The 16,174-nt window shown below is 41.1% G+C and overlaps 4 non-coding genes across 4 annotated transcripts; 2 read left to right on the top strand and 2 right to left on the bottom strand.

The window, feature by feature from the left end:
- Nucleotides 1–4,038: 4,038 nt before the first annotated feature.
- Nucleotides 4,039–4,110, bottom strand: TRNAH-GUG. The gene has a single exon. It is a non-coding gene; the product is annotated as a tRNA-His (tRNA).
- A 1,460-nt stretch (nt 4,111–5,570) lies between these two features.
- Nucleotides 5,571–5,642, bottom strand: TRNAH-GUG. The gene has a single exon. It is a non-coding gene; the product is annotated as a tRNA-His (tRNA).
- Nucleotides 5,643–6,283: 641 nt separating this feature from the next.
- TRNAH-GUG lies at nt 6,284–6,355 on the top strand. Its single transcript has one exon. It is a non-coding gene; the product is annotated as a tRNA-His (tRNA).
- A 7,403-nt stretch (nt 6,356–13,758) lies between these two features.
- Nucleotides 13,759–13,862, top strand: LOC123584545. The gene has a single exon (XR_006705511.1). It is a non-coding gene; the product is annotated as a U6 spliceosomal RNA (small nuclear RNA).
- The last annotated feature ends 2,312 nt before the right edge of the window (nt 13,863–16,174 follow it).

Here is a 16,174-nt window from a genome sequence, read left to right as displayed (position 1 = left end):
CCCCATTTTTATTATGTAAGCTTTATTTTCTTCCATTTTTAAAAAATAATGTCAAACCTACAGACAAGTTCAAAGAAAGTACAGTGGAAATCTGTGTGCCCTTTCCCTAGATTCACTACTTTTTATCATTTTGCCATATTTACTCTATCCCTTTCTCTTCTTTCCTTAAATGTTTGATGCAATTTGCAAATATCATGACGCTTTCGCTCTAAATAATTCAACACTCATTTCCTAAAAATAAAGAATTCTTCTAGAGGGCCATATGAACACATCCACAACAGTGTTGTCTATTATGCAGTCCATATTAAATTTTTCCCATTTTTCCCTCAAAATGTCTTTTACATATATATTTTTGTCCTGATTCAGGATTTAATCAGGACCCCTCCATTGCATTTGTTTGTTAAATTTCTTTAATCTTTCGAAATCTTTAACAGGTCCCCATTTTATCGTTGCCACTTTGTTTTTCATGACACTGATCATTATGAAGTGTCAGGGCAGTTGTTACATAGAATGTCCCACATTCTGGATCTTTCCATAGTTTATTAGATTCAGTCCAGACATTTTGGAAAAGACCACTACATAGAGGATGTTGTGTACTTCCCACTGTGTTACACTGGCAGGCCAATAATGCACATTTGTCCCTTTATTGGTGAAACTAGGCTAGATCACTTGGTTAACATGGAGTCCATCAGATCTTTCCTTTGCAATTTAAAGTAAGCTGTGGTGTGATAGCCTAAGATCTTTGATTATTTGCTCCCAATAATGTTTTACCTAGCGGTTTTTACTTCCATTGATGATCTCTGCTTGTATTTGTTATTACACTGAGGATTGCAAAAAATGGTGACTCTAACCCTGTCATTTCTTCTGCATTTATTATCTGGCATTCTTTTGTAAAAGAAGAGCTGCTGTTGCTCCTATCTCTGTCTCTTTGTCTCTGTTTCTCTCTCTCATCTCCATCATCTCAAAAATTACCTATCTATCTATCTATCAAATTTGATATAATCCATTATCATTATTACTGTTATTACTTTTTTTTTTTTTCAATGTTTATTTATTTTTGGGACAGAGAGAGACAGAGCATGAACGGGGGAGGGGCAGAGAGAGAGGGAGACACAGAATCGGAAACAGGCTCCAGGCTCTGAGCCATCAGCCCAGAGCCTGACGCGGGGCTCAAACTCACGGACCGCGAGATCGTGACCTGGCTGAAGTCGGACGCTTAACCGACTGCGCCACCCAGGCGCCCCTGTTATTACTTTTTTTAAACTTGTTTTATTTTTTATTTTTTTAAATTTACATCCAAATTAGTTAGCATATAGTGCAACAATGATTTCAGGAGTAGATTCCTTAATGCCTCTTACCTTTTTAGCCCATCCCCCCTCTCACAACCCCTCCAGTAACCCTCAGTTCGTTCTCCATATTTAAGAGTCTCTTATGTTTCGTCCCCTCCCTGTTTTTATGTTATTTTTGTTTCCCTTTCCTTATGTTCATGTGTTTTGTCTCTTAAAGTCCTCATATGAGTGAAGTCATATGATTTTTGTCTTTCTGTGACTAATTTCACTTAGCATAATACCCTCCAGTCCCATCCACGTAGTTGCAAATGGCAAGATTTCATTCTTTTTGATTGCCGAGTAATACTCCATTGTGTGTGTGTGTGTGTGTGTGTGTGTGTGTGTGTGTGTGTGTGTGTATCACATCTTCTTATCCATTCATCCATCGATGGACATTTGGGCTGTCTCCATACTTTGGCTATTGTTGATAGTGCTGCTATAAACATGGGGGTGCATGTGTCCCTTCAAAACAGCACACCTGTATCCCTTGGATAAATGCTTAGTAGTGCAATTGCTGAGTGGTAGGGTAGTTCTATTTTTAGTTTTTTGAGGAACCTCCATACTGTTTTCCAGAATGGCTGCACCAGCTTGCATTCTCACCGTTATTATTCTTTGATGCTCCAATTGTCTCAAATTTGGCCAACAGAAGCTCTTTAAAGAGGCTTCTGTGTCCTTTTGACTTGGTCCCCTCAATATTTAAGCAGTTAACTTGCTTTCTTACAGAAAATATTCTAGACTTACACTTCCCCTTCTGTAGACTTGTAATCAGTCATTTTTTAAAAAGGAACTTCATTCCTTTTAGTTGGAAATGGTATTTAAAAGCTGACTTAATACTTCATTATGTACTTTTGATACTTTAAAAATGACAATTCAATATATCATCAAATGAACATATTTTAGTTTAGTTCAATATTACCTTATTTGTTAAGCAGTCAGGCTATTTACACTCTCTTCCCTTCTAAATAGCCCTGTAATAAACATCTTTATGCACATAACTTTTCCAAGTTTAGGATTATTTCCTTTAGTAAGTTTCCCAGAAATGGAATTATTGGGGCAAAGGTGTACTTTTCTTTTTCTGATTCTTGATAAACATTGCCTAGTTGCTCTCATGGAAGGTTTTTAAAATAAACAATGACTTCTAAGTGTCAAGCCCAAAGATTTTATCTTATTCCTCTTTCTCCTTTGCAGCACCTGAATGTGCCGACCTCCATCCCTGAAACCTTCTTCTCCCAAACTTTCCTTAAATGACACTGTTATCATTCTCCTCCTTTCTTTCAGGCTATACCCTCTTCCTCCTTTAACCTCTTAAATTTGTGCCTGTCTCAAGGCCTGGTCCTTAGCCCTCACTTTTCTTAGTGGGTACTGAGTGGGGGTGTCCTCCCTTCTGTTTGTCTGACCTTGGATGCCCAGTCCTCTCCGGAGCTCTGATCCCTTCTGGGTTTTGTCTTTTAAGACTGGTGATTGCCTTTTGTCTCCAGCCTTGCCTCAGCCCCATCTCTGTACACAAACTTGAGAGAACAAACATCTTAGTATGCTTAGATATGCACTCTGTTCTTTGAGATTCTAGATGTAGATGGAGTTTCATTTGGGCCAAGTTTTCTATTTGATATGAAAATAACATGATTTTGTTTTGAAAGAATACAACCTGAGATGCAATGAAGTAAACTGGGCCACTTGCCTCAATTTTGGACTCCATAAGAAACCTCTCTTCAAATATTTATGGAGATGCTGTATGCTTGGAATATACACATAGTAAGATTCAGTTTTACCTTTCATTAACCTGAATTGTTTAACTTTAGTGGTCTGTAATTTAAGTTTGATCCTGATAAGATAGCAGAGAGATGGAAGTGAAGGGTCTCCAAATGGACTACCAAGTCCCTCTTCCCAACTCCAAAACTAGGATACTACCCTGCCCTTCCAACATGCAATCGAAATAGAGCTGCTTCTCAGCAGAGCCCAGGCTACCATCCAAAGGTTTTTATAAACACAATGAGGGATCCCTTTCCCCTATATCTCACCAACCCAGTCAGCCTTCACTTGCCCCAGCCAGAATCCAGGACCTGGGGAGAAAAAGGACAGGATCCGTGGTGGATATTCCCTCCTGGTATGTGTACTCTTCTTTGTAAAGGGAGTTTGCCTATCTGCATATTTGTTACCTCAAGTCCTGTCTGACTTCTGGGGGTGAAAGCGAGGAAGGGAAGAGGTCATTTGTGTTATGTAAGAAGCAGAGATTGGGGTTATACTTTTATGCAAATATGCATATATAAATATTTGTTTATACAAGGACTGTCATGGAAAGATGAGGGAAACTAATAATTGGTGGGTGAGGTGAAGATAGGGAGACTTACTGTTCATTGGACTTGTGCGCATGTATTCTCTATTTAAACATACAACTCAAGTTTTAAAAATTCATGAAAAGGAAAAAAAATTGGAAGGTCACAAGGGCGCGTTTTTGCTGCTGTAGAGTGATTTAGACACCGATTTCCAATTTTTTCGGGCAGGGAGGGATTCTAACTCATGTGAAACCGTATTCAGAGCATTAAATGAGAATTACTGGAGGTGGTGATCTTAGGGCCGGCTCAGTTTTCAAGGTGGAAAGACTCGGTGATTCACTTCAAGAAAGCGAGTTGTGATCAATATAAAACGTTGTCCACAAAAAGAAAAAAAAAACTAAAAGGACAAGCCCCTTGCCGTGCCATTGTTCCCACAATGCCGTGACTCGGATTCGAACCGAGGTTGCTGCGGCCACAACGCAGAGTACTAACCACTATACGATCACGGCGAGCTACCGGGGACCTCTAAGGATCGCCTTCTGATTGTCCTCTTCAACAGTCATAGGCCTTCCCGCTCTGCACGTCACCAAAAGATCCACCTATAGGGCGGAGTTCCAGCGTAACACAGATTCTGGGAATGCGCAGGCGCAGTGCGCTCTCGCCAGTCGCTCTCGCTCTCTCGGGTTTTGGTCCATTAGCTACAGAAAGTGTTGATGTTGTAGTGGGGAATGGTGGGTTCCGTGTGAATGAGGTGGGCGTTTAGGGGGACCACTTGAGCATCCAGGGACGGGACCGTCCGGAACTCAGTGTCCACAAGTTGTGTAACCACCATTCCTAGGATGCCCATCTCCTGTGCCTGGGAGATCTTTGCAGCGACCCCGGATCTGAAGGGGGCGCTCCTAAGGGGTTATAGTCCCTGCTGATTCCCCCAGGAGTGACCCAATGTCGCCGCCGCGGAGGATGTGGACTCCCCCACGCCTGACTGTACACATGTAAGGGACTCAATGAATGCATCTCACCCTGCCTACCCGCTCCCCACCAACTTCCTTGCAGCTTCTGCTACTGCCGCAACGATCCTGACTTCTTCCGCGGTACTCCCGCCGGTACCGGTGGCCACCTGGGTTGTGCCCTAGGCAGCAGCAGGGGCCGGTGTCATTTTTCTTCTTGTTCATCAGTGTTCCCGCCCCACCGCGCCTAGAACTAGGCCGAGTCCACAGTAGGCAGAGGAGTTTTGCTAAACTGAGAACGTGCCACTAGTTCTAACAAGAGAATCTAGGGTGGCCACCTGTCTGCTCTAATCATCACCCTCACCGCCTGCAGAGTCACCAGAGGGATATTACTAAATACAAGCTGAATCCTTTCACTCCTCCATCCCTCACCCCCATCCACAGAGTGTAGGAAATTCGTCCACCTTTTGCAGCCCATCCTTGGCCCTCCCTCAGTGTCGCTTCCCATTCCCTAATTACTCGCATTCATTCACTCAACAGGTCCTTTAGAAGTGAGGGTAGGGAAGAGGTAGGATTTATAGAGTAATTGCCATAGTTCCTTTTTGAGACCTCCATCATACCTGTGCACATGAGATTATCCTGGCTGCTCGGAAAATTCCTTTTCTGACTTTAAGAGCTACTTCAAAAATCACCTCCTCTGTGAAGACTTCTCTTCCTATTATTATCGGGAGTCCTCTTCCAGCGCTGCTATGGAAATTCATATATATGCCTATGACAACACTTATTAGCCTTGTGAGTGCTCTGTGCTTTGTCTCCAGTGAACGGTATAGCGCGTAGCCGCGGTAACAGGAAGCCTATATTCTTCCGAGGTCCAATTTAGCCAGAGCTGGCATGACGTAAACGTCGTTTCCAACTGGCACAGGGGACTGGGATCCATTTTCGAGAATGTTGTTACAAACTCGAAATAAAAATGGAGGACAGCAATAAAAGCCAAATCCCCTGCCGTGCCACTGCTCTCGCAATGCCGTGACTCGGATTCGAACCGAGGTTGCTGCGGCCACAACGCAGAGTACTAACCACTATACGATCACGGCGAGCTACTGGGGACTTGGCCTTCGGTTTCCTCGCCTGAGTTCTTCTCTATTGAAAGCCCCGCCCCCTTGTTACGTCACGGTCTGTACCTGCTGATCTCCAACTTAGCCTCTCGCTGTGAGAACACCGACGCCCTCGTTTCCCTGCTTTTTTGATTTCTGTCTACACTTGCCCGGGGGTCAGACCCCACTGCTTCACCAGTTTGAAGGCTGCGCTCCAGGTTTCCGTCCCCCCACCGCGCCCCGCACCTCGAAGGAAGTTGTGCGGGTGCGTCGGAACTGTATTTCCTTCTTGTGGAATTCTAGAGACAACCCCGTTCCCAGCCGGAGTCCACTCAGATAGCGTGACCGCCAGGGCATGGGGGTGTGAAACGGACCTACCGTTCGGGCGACCCCGGGGCATCACGTCCGTACAGGCTAGACGTGAGCATAACGGCCTCATAGGAGTTCTTTTACGATCCGTACGCACGACCGGCTGAGACCTGCTGGAGAGTCCTTGGCGCCCCTACTCCGCTTAGGGGTCAGCGCGAGTGCCAGAAGGGCCTGGCACACCGTGGGCGACTTCGGAAGGCCAAGGCGGCCGGCCAGCTAGACTAGAAGATCCATACTTGGAAGCATGGTTTCTTGTGGCGTTCCGGTAGCGCGCCGTGATCGTATAGTGGTTAGTACTCTGCGTTGTGGCCGCAGCAACCTCGGTTCGAATCCGAGTTACGGCATTGTGGGAATAATGGCACGGCTAGGGCGCCTTTTTAGGTTGGGGAAGCCACATTGTACTCCGTGACTGTGCCCCGCTGCTCCTTAATATTAGGTTAGTGCCAAAATTGAAGTTCTGGGACTTTAATTCCTCTTTCTAATTCTAGAAGTGCTAGCGAATCGGCCCACTCTCCATCTTGCCCGCTGTGTGTTTTAGGACGTTCTGTGGGGGTACTTTCTCTTTCCTCATTTGGCCTCTGTTAATGGTCAGATCGTGAGTGAAGAATGAGCCTCTCCAGCTCCTCTCAGGGGACCTGAGGGTGGCAAGGCAAGTCAGGAATCATTTCTGGAAGAGTTGGACATTTCGGTGGGGTGCTCCCTTTACTCACAATCCATCAGCAAAAACTCACTGAACAGCATGTAAAAAGCAAGACAATGCTGCATGCTGCAATTTCCCTGGGTCTTCCTGCTCCCAGTTCCCTAAATTTGATGAGTTTAAAGCTACAAAACAGGACAACTAAGACCATGAGAGAATAGAATGGTGGAAGGTGAACCTAAGAACTTGCTTTTTCTTCCATCTTGAGGTCTTTTCTAGGCATCAGAACCAGGAAAGGGGTAGAGGCTGTAAGAACTCTCTAGTCACACATTCCAGCTCCAGCTGTTTCTGTTTTGGGGATGGATTTATTTTCTGTAGGCTTCCAGTCTCCACTCTAAGTCACTTAATTTCTTTCTTTTCCTTCTGATAGACTCCATAGTAGCTGACACTCTTTCTTTAGGCTATTCCTAACACTGTTTAAAGTTAGCATAGCTTAATAATTAATTCCGTGACACCTGGAAGCAGGCTGCCTAGGGTTTGAACCTGACTCTTGCATTAATTAGCTGGGTGACTTTAGGTAAGCCACGTATTGTCTCTGTGCCTCAGTTTTCTCATTTGTAAAATGGGAATAAAAGCAGGCTTATGAGAATTAAATGAGATAATACTTGTAAAGCAACAGTGCCTGCCACTCATCAAGCCCTATTTAAGTTTTACTTAAATAAACTAGTAATAAAATTAACTCCTTAAAAATGGACACAGTGACACTTAAGCATCTGAATGTTTCAAAGTAAGCATTCCCCTTTCTCCAACCAGCTGCCCCAAATATTTTTGGAACTGTTGTTTGGGGATAACTTTCAGGGCTGATTTATAAGCCATGTAAGTAAATCCATCTCAATATTTATAATCACATTTTATTTTGAAATGTTTTTTGACTGCTTTTCAAATTCACCTTCAAAGAAAAAGATGTCACCACTGAGTTTTAAAGGTGCAATAAGCTTCAACAGCAATTCCAAAAATGTTTTAGGCAAGATCCAAAAATGTTTTAGGTAAAATATTTTCTGCAAAAGATCCCTGCAAAAATTTTTTGAATATTTTCTGATTAAAAATTCAGAATCTTGGTTCACAACCCAAAACCACTAGATTGGAATCTTTATTTTATTTTATTAAAAACATTTTTTTTTCAACGTTTATTTATTTTTGGGACAGAGAGAGACAGAGCATGAACGGGGGAGGGGCAGAGAGAGAGGGAGACACAGAATCGGAAACAGGCTCCAGGCTCTGAGCCATCAGCCCAGAGCCTGACGCGGGGCTCGAACTCACGGACCGCGAGATCGTGACCTGGCTGAAGTCGGACGCTTAACCGACTGCGCCACCCAGGCGCCCCTGGAATCTTCATTTTAATAAGATCCTCCCCAGGTGATTCATCTGCACATTCAAATTTGAGAAGTGCTGCTGTTGCCTAGAACCACTTGGCTGGAATGGAGGCTTTCATTGTTCACCTTGTCAGTATTTGGGGTGACTAGAGGGGACCTGCCAGAGTCTACTGGGCCTCATCCAGGGGAGTAACATTAAGGTTTTGAGGATGAAAAGATGGTGGTCTGGGAGGGAGTCACCAAGAGGCCCATATTGAGGGATGGCTTGGGAAGAGGCAGCACCCCTGGACTTCCACTAGGAGGTGCTACACCCCAGAAGTGGATGTGGAATGCTGAGGCTGGATAAGACTCAGTCTAGAAGACACCACTTTGGACTTAACCCCCAATAGGGAGCCCATTCCTCAGGGATTCTCTGGATATTCGGGACTCAAGTTTCATTTATTCATTCATTCTTCATTCATTCAGTAAACTAGCATCTTTTATCTCTAAAAGAGAGATATATACCTTTGGGGAGCTCCAAAGGTATATACTGATACTCTTGACCCAAAATACTTTAGTTTTCCAGCCAAGAGAAAGCCCAGAAACAAAAACCAGAAAACAGCACAAGAAATGGTAGAATGAAGAGGCATTTCTTGCTGCAGTGGAACAAAATTTTTCCAAGGGAAAGCTGACATAAACTTTCACCATAATTGTAAAATAATTGAAGTTTATTTTTAGCACTTCCAGCCCCCTCACTCTGACACCCTTCCACCTCTTTGTGTTATTCTTATCTCATTTATTCTCAGTCATTAGAGCAACAATATTTATTGAGGGCCTATGTGCCAGACACTGTTCTAGGTTCTGGGGTTATAGTAATGAATACGACAGATGTGTTGTTCTCATAGAACTGTAGTCTAGTGCAGACATCAGAAAAGAAAGCTGAACAAAAAATAAATAGGAGAATTTGAGCCAATGGAAGTAATGTGATACAGATAATGTGATACTGTTCCCTGCCTATTGTCCACCCTTCTATTCCCTCAGTTCCTTTGTCTGTACAGAGTATGATGACTGATAATAGTAAGTGTTGCATTTTAAAAGGGATCGAAATTTATACTGAAGAGATAAAGTCTAACCTTGAGTGGCCCAGATGTGGCATAAAGAGCCTTCAGATTGGAGGCAGTCTTATGTGGACAGGGTGAGGAGGAGTCCATGGTGATCTGCATGGACCCACAATAAAATCCAACCCATCCAAGTGGATGCTAAGGGCCAATGAACAAAACCAGATGAACCCTCTGGTAGGTCAAGAACTTATCAAGGGCCCCAGGAAAAGAAAGCATCTATCCAAGAATGTAAGACAGTTCTTTTGAAAGAATAAAAAGCACTGATGTGATAATTTCAGGAGAGAGGGGAGAAAAAAAAACCCTGACTGAACTTTGTTAGGAAATAATTAACTGTAAGTATTTAAATTTTTTTCAATTACATATGACTCATCATAATCTTTTCACTGCTTAAGACCTTGGGAGGTTTAATCTAGCCCTGCTTGTGCACTAAGTCAGTCCCCTGGATCAAAGATGCAACCCTCAGGGAAAGAAAGGGAGAGAGACCCTGAATTAAGATCATTGTTGTCACCTAGTGGAACATATTCAAATAAAAAATAAATTCAGTAAGAAAAAGAGATAAAGTTGCATTGCTTGTATTCTTGAGTTTTTAACTGAGCGGTGCACCTAATACACAATGCCAAGTGACCAGCACAGAAGTTGCACACAGTAAGTGCTCAGTATGCTTAGTTGGTCTCTTGTTTCTAGGTTCTTCTGTTTCCTCAAAAAGAAACCCATGGGTAGATCCGGCAGGACTAGTCCTGTCATGAGGCCTAAATCTCATTCCTGAGGAAGAATGCAGGAGCTGCCTCTCAGAAGCAAAGGTTTAAATCAGTGGTTTCCAAACATTATTCTAGAACTCATAAACAGGGATGAAGTTTCATCATGGAATAAGAGAAAATAAGGTCAATGTGGTAAGCTTTTCGAAAGGCTGAATGTATTTAATTTAAAAGACTGTCTTCTAGGCTGAGATTATGTCCTTCATACTTTTGAGGTGTTAAAGTGGCTTTGCTTTTATTACCTGATGGAGAACTGATAATTTTTTAAGTCTTTGCTTGGAAAATTAAAAATTGGCAAGCCTATGTTGATCTCCAAAATTATTTTTGCAATTTTACAAATGAGTAAAATCTAAAAGTACAAAGCTCATTACAGAGCAAAGCATTAGGCTGGGAAGAAATGGTCTTCAGTTTATAGGGAGTCTGCAGAGAAATGCTCAGAGGGAGGTGTCCCTGTTCTGTCAGTCAGTAGTCCAAGCCAACACCCATCCACCTACACAACAAACAGTGGGTCCTAGTATGATCTATGCTAGGCATTGAGATTTAAATGTAAATAAGAGTCATTATTACTCTGAGATTATAATTTCAGTCCAGGGTTAATCAAAAGGGGGGAGAAACAATTACAATTATGTGAGAAGTATATATGAACTGCGTTACAGCTTAGATCACTCATTCCCCCAGGCTATGATATTTGAGCTGGGTTCCAAGGCATGTATAGTAATTTTCCTGGCAGAAAGGAGGGAAGGTATTCTAGGCAGAGACAAAGGCAGAAACAAAGGCAAGGAAGCATGAACATACAGGTAGCATTGGGAAAGACAAGTCAGAGCTGTGACATAAGATACAGAAGGGAGGGTAAGGGTGGAGCCAAATTGTGATGATTCTGTTGCTCCTTGTTGAGTCAGGCCTTTTCCCTGGAGGTCAGTGGTTCCTGGCATTTTGTGGTAACTTCCTATTTGGGGGATTCTCTTAAAACTATAGGCTTGTTCTCCAAATGATGTACCTATCACAAAAATATCAGGAATACACCAATTTCCTGAAGGACATTTATAGACTTTGTTATAGGCATTGGGGGACCATTTTTGTGTCCATTTTTAAGCAGGAGAGGAACATAATCACATCTGTATTTTAGAAAGGTGAGGTGTAAATGGGTGATTATTGACAAAGTCTTAATTCAAAGGAGAGACAGAGGAGAATTTCAGCTTCCTTGTCTGGTTTTTGAGGTTGGGGCTTGGAGACTAATCTGGGGGTGAAGGAAGGACTCTTCCCTCACACTCTTCCTTCCCATAGGTGTATGATCAGAGGGCAGTGAGCTCAAAGGCTCTTTAGCCCAGAGGTAAGGGGATGGACATGATGGATGAAGGAAATGGATGTGAGGTTTGAGAGGAACCTCCAATATGAAGAGTGGAATACTTTTGGGGTCGTGGCAGTCAAAATAGTGTGAAAATAGATGTATCTGTGTTACCCTAATATCATTGTTAGTATTGAGAATCTGACATGAATGACAGAATATCCAAATTTCAAATGTAATTTTAAGTTAAAAGGGAGAGACACACATAAAAGTTGCAAAAAACTGACTCAACTCTTTTCCCAATTTCTCCTAAATTTCAGGGTCAAAGTACTTCTGCATCATGACTACCTTTTGGTTCACTGGCCTCATCCTGAGTCTGGATGACTTTCTTACCATATCATCAAAACTGCTAAGAACTCCTTTCCTCCTTAAATCTCTTTAGATTAAATGCTCCAAGGAAACTTGTGGTTTTAAAATATGCTCACAAATTTTTTTGATACTCCTCCCAGAAGTAGGGCTTCATTTCTCTCCATGGAGTGAGGGCTAGACTTAGTGACATCTTCAAATGAATAAAGTAGAGGTGATAGTGTGCCATTTCTGAGAAGAGGTCATAAAGTGCATTGTGGCTTCCTGTTTGCTCTCTCTCTTGGATCTGTCGGGGAGGAATAATTTACAACGTCCTTCTAGCTAGACTAAGAATCAAATTGACATGAGACAGATTAACAGTAGAAAATCAAATTTAATAGCGTATGCACAGGGAATCCACATAGACATGGAAATTCCAAAGACGGTGAGGTAACATGATGCTTATATGAGCTAAGGGGAAGGATAGGAATCTGAGGATACAAAGGGGAGAAAGACTATTAGTAGGAAGATGAAAGGAGATGTTTGGGAAAAAAAAAAGGTTACCCTATGATGTAGATAAGTTCCTTAGGTAAAGAGGAATCTGTTAATAGCTCTCTTCCTAGTACAAGCAGGCAGTTGAGGGGGACGTAAAGAGCTTTTCCTGAATCTACTGGATTTTGATTGTTTTTAGCTCAAAATATGTTCACATCAAAGTGGTCTATATTGGGGCAGCCTGCCCTTGGCACCTACAGATCACTACCTCCAGAGGAAGCCAGCTACTGTGTCATGAGGACACTCAAGTAACCCTATGGAGAAACCCATGAGTTGAGGAACTGAGGGTTCCTGCTAACAAAAAAAATGAGATCTTTAACCGATAGCTATGTGAGTGAGCCATCTTGGAAGCAGTTCCTCCAGCATCAGTATCAAACCTCCAGATGACTATACCCTGGCTGATATCTTGACTTGAAATTTTATGAGAAACTCTGAACCTAAACCACTCAGCTAAGTCACTTCCAAATTCCTGAATTAAGAAACTGAGATAATCAATGTTCATCATCTTAAGCTGTTAAAATTTCAGGTAATTAGTTACACTGTGATAGATAATTAATACAGAGTTTATTACCTAGAAATGGGGCATTGCCATAACATAAAAACCCAAATATGAAAGTGGCTTTGGAACCGGGCAGACATTAGAAGAACTTTGAGGAAAGTGTTAGGGAAAGTCTGAATGGTTGTTTTGTTTTTTGGTTTTGTTTTTTTTTTTTGCCTTCATTATGGTAAGTGTACTCTTTAATCCCCATCACCTATTTCATCAATCTCTCCCACCTACTTCCTTTCTGGTAACCATCAGTTCGTTCTTTATAGTTAAGTCAATTTTTGGTTTGCCTCTCTCTCTCTCTCTTTTTTTTCTTTGCTTGTTTTGTTTCTTAAATTCCATGAGTGAAATCATATTGTATTTGTCTTTCTCTGACTGACTTATTTTGTGCCACATTATACTCTCTAGCTCCATCCATGTTGTTGCAAATGGCAAGATTTCATTCTGTTTTATGGCTGAATAATATTCCATCACACACACACACACACACACACACACACACACACACACACACACACCACATCTTCTTTATCCATTTATCTATCGATGCACACTTGGCTGTTTTTATAGTTTGGCTATTGTAAGTAATGCTGCAATAAACAGGGGTGCATGTATCACTTTGAATCAGTGTTTTTGTATTTTGGGGATAAATACCGAGTAGTGTGATTACTAGATTGTAGGGTAGTTCTATTTTTCATATTTTCAAGAACCTCCATAATGTCTTCCACAGTGGCTGCACCAGTTTGTCTTCTCACAAATCATGCACAGGGTTCCTTTTTCTCTACATCCTTACCAACCCTTCTTGTTTCTTGTGAGTTTTTTTTTCTTTTTTTTTTTTCCCCATTCTGACAGGTGTTAGGTGATATCTCATTGTAGTTTTGATTTGCATTTCCCTGTTGATGAATGATGTTGAGCATTGTTTTATGTGTCTGTTGGCCATATGTATGTCTTCTTTGGAGAAATATCTGTTCATGTCTTCTGCTCATTTAATCAGATTATTGGACATTGAGTTGTATCAGTTCTTTATATATTTTGGATACCAATCTTTTATTGGATATGTCATTTGCAAATATCTTCTCCCACTCATTAGGGTGCTTTTTAGTTTTGTTGTTTCCTTTACTCTTCAGAAACTTTAGTTTGATGTAGTCCCAAGAACGTGCTCATTTTGGCAGCACATATACTAAAATTGGAACAATACAGAGATTAGTACGACCCCTGTGCAAGGATGACAAATTGATATAGTCCCAATAGTTTATTTTTGATTTTATTTCCCTTGCCTCAGGAGACTTATCTAGAAAAATGTTGCTATAGCCAATGTCAGAGAAATTACTACCTGTGCTCTTTTCAAGGGTTTTTATGGTTTCAGGTCTCACATTTAGGTCCTTAATCCATTTGGACTTTATTTTTGTGTATGATGTAAGAAAGTGGTCCAGTTTCTTTTTTGCATGTAGCTGCCCAGCTTTCTCTAGCACTATTTGTTGAAGAGACTTTCTTTTTCCCATTGTATATTCATTCCTCCTTTGTCAAAGATTAATTGACTGTGTAATTGTGATTTATTTCTGGTTTTCTATTTTATTCTATTGATCTATGTATCTGTTTTTGTGCTGGTACCATACTGTTTTAATTACTACCATTTTGTAATATAATTTGAAGTCTGGAATTGTGATAACCTCCAAGTTTTGTTTTTCTTTTTCAAGATTGCTTTGGCTATTTGAAGCCTTTTGTAGTTCCATACAAATTTTAGGATTGTTTGTTCTAGTTCTGTGAAGAATGCTGTTGGTATTTTGATAGGCATTGCATTAAATTTGTAGATTGCTTTGGGTAGTATAGACATTTTAACAATATTTGTCCTTCCATCCCATGAGCATGGAATGTCTTTCCATTTCTTTGCATCATCTTGAGTTTCTTTCATCAGTGTTTTATAGTTTTTAGATTATAGGTGTTTCACCTCTGGTTAAGTTTATTCCTAGATATTTTATTGTTTTGGCACAATTATAAATGGGATTGTTTTCTGAGTTTCACTTTCTGCTGCTTCATTATTAATGTATAGGAATGCAACAGATTTCTGTACATTGATTTTGTATCCTACAATGTTAACTGAATTCATTTATCACTTCTAGTAGCTTTTGTGGAGTCTTTAGTGTTTTCCATATATAGTATCATTTCACCTGAAAACAGGGAGTGTTTTACTTCTTCCTTACCAATTTGGATGCCTTTTATTTCTTTATTTTGATTGCTGTGGCTAGGGCTTCCAGTACTGTATTGAATAAAAGTGGTTAGAGTGGACATCCTTGTCTTTTTCCTGGACTTAGGAGAAAAGCTCTGTTTTTCACCATTGAGTATAATGTTAGCTATGGATTTTTCATAGAAGGCCTTTATTTTGTTGAGGTATGTTTGCTCTAGACCTAATTTGCAGAGGTTTTTTTTTTTTTTTTTAAATCATGAATAGATGTTGTACTAAAGTCTGAATAGTCTAGAAGAAGCTGCCTCTTTTCTGTTCTTCAGATTTCATACAAGTGCCTCTCATTTGTGGAATCTGATATGGAAAATGGCTGTAAAGGTATTCTAAGAAATATTTTCTAGTCTAGTCTTCTTAACTCTTGGGGAAGCAAAGAAGTACAGAAGCACAGCTGAGTTGCCAGTAGACAGGCTGGTGCAGTTCATTATTTCAGGTACTCAGTATCCATACGTACCATTTTACTAAAATTTAGTTTCCATCCTATATGGAAGAGTACAGGAAGGGAAAAAAGGAGGGGAAGAAAGAAACTAACAAATGTAAATATATACAGGATAAACCAAGGAAAAAATATGCCTAGCTACTAAGACCTTTTTTCTTAATTGGTAATCAAGACAGTAATTGATGTTTGTTTATTTAATTTTTTTAGTAGTTGGTATTTATAATCTCCTTCTTCCCCTGCCGAAATCACATGCCCTATGCCCTCAGCCAGTACTTCAACTACTGATTCTTTATCTGATAACTCAAACCTTTACTCTTAGGTGTGTGAACTATTTGTGGTCCTGAACTATATTGCTAAAGTCTTCCCTTAACTTTTACTGTGGGACATAAAAATATTAAGGGACACCATATCCAGAATAAATGTTAAATTCACTGAGGAATTGCTGCCCCATCCATGATGGGACAACATAATCAATCTGTCCCAGGTGACTGGCTAGTGTCCCTGAAGAATGATGCCATACTATAGGTTTAGCATTGGTCTTTGATCTTGGTAGATTCAGCAATCACCACCAGCAGAGGCCAGATTAGCCTTGGTAAGAAGAAGTCCCTGTTGTAGAGCCTATGCAAAACTTCCACCCCTGCTATCATGGCCACTTTGTTTATGAGTCCATTGAACAAGTGCTGGGGTAGTTGATGAAATAGACTGAAAGATACCAAGTCTCCTGCCATTGGTTGCCATTGATTCCCATTGGCTAAATTCAGCTCAGTTCCAAATACCATCATATTGGGGGTTATGGCTTCAACTCCAAATACCAACACTTCCCTCAAAGAACTTCCCCTCTGGAGAAAGGGAACAAAGGCCCTAGCTCTAACACATACTTGCTTCACATCCCAC

Source organism: Leopardus geoffroyi, chromosome B3 (assembly GCF_018350155.1).
Source record: "Leopardus geoffroyi isolate Oge1 chromosome B3, O.geoffroyi_Oge1_pat1.0, whole genome shotgun sequence".
Taxonomy (NCBI): Eukaryota; Metazoa; Chordata; class Mammalia; order Carnivora; family Felidae; genus Leopardus; species Leopardus geoffroyi.
Note: the sequence above shows the minus strand (reverse complement) of the source record. Positions and strands in the feature narration are given on the sequence as shown.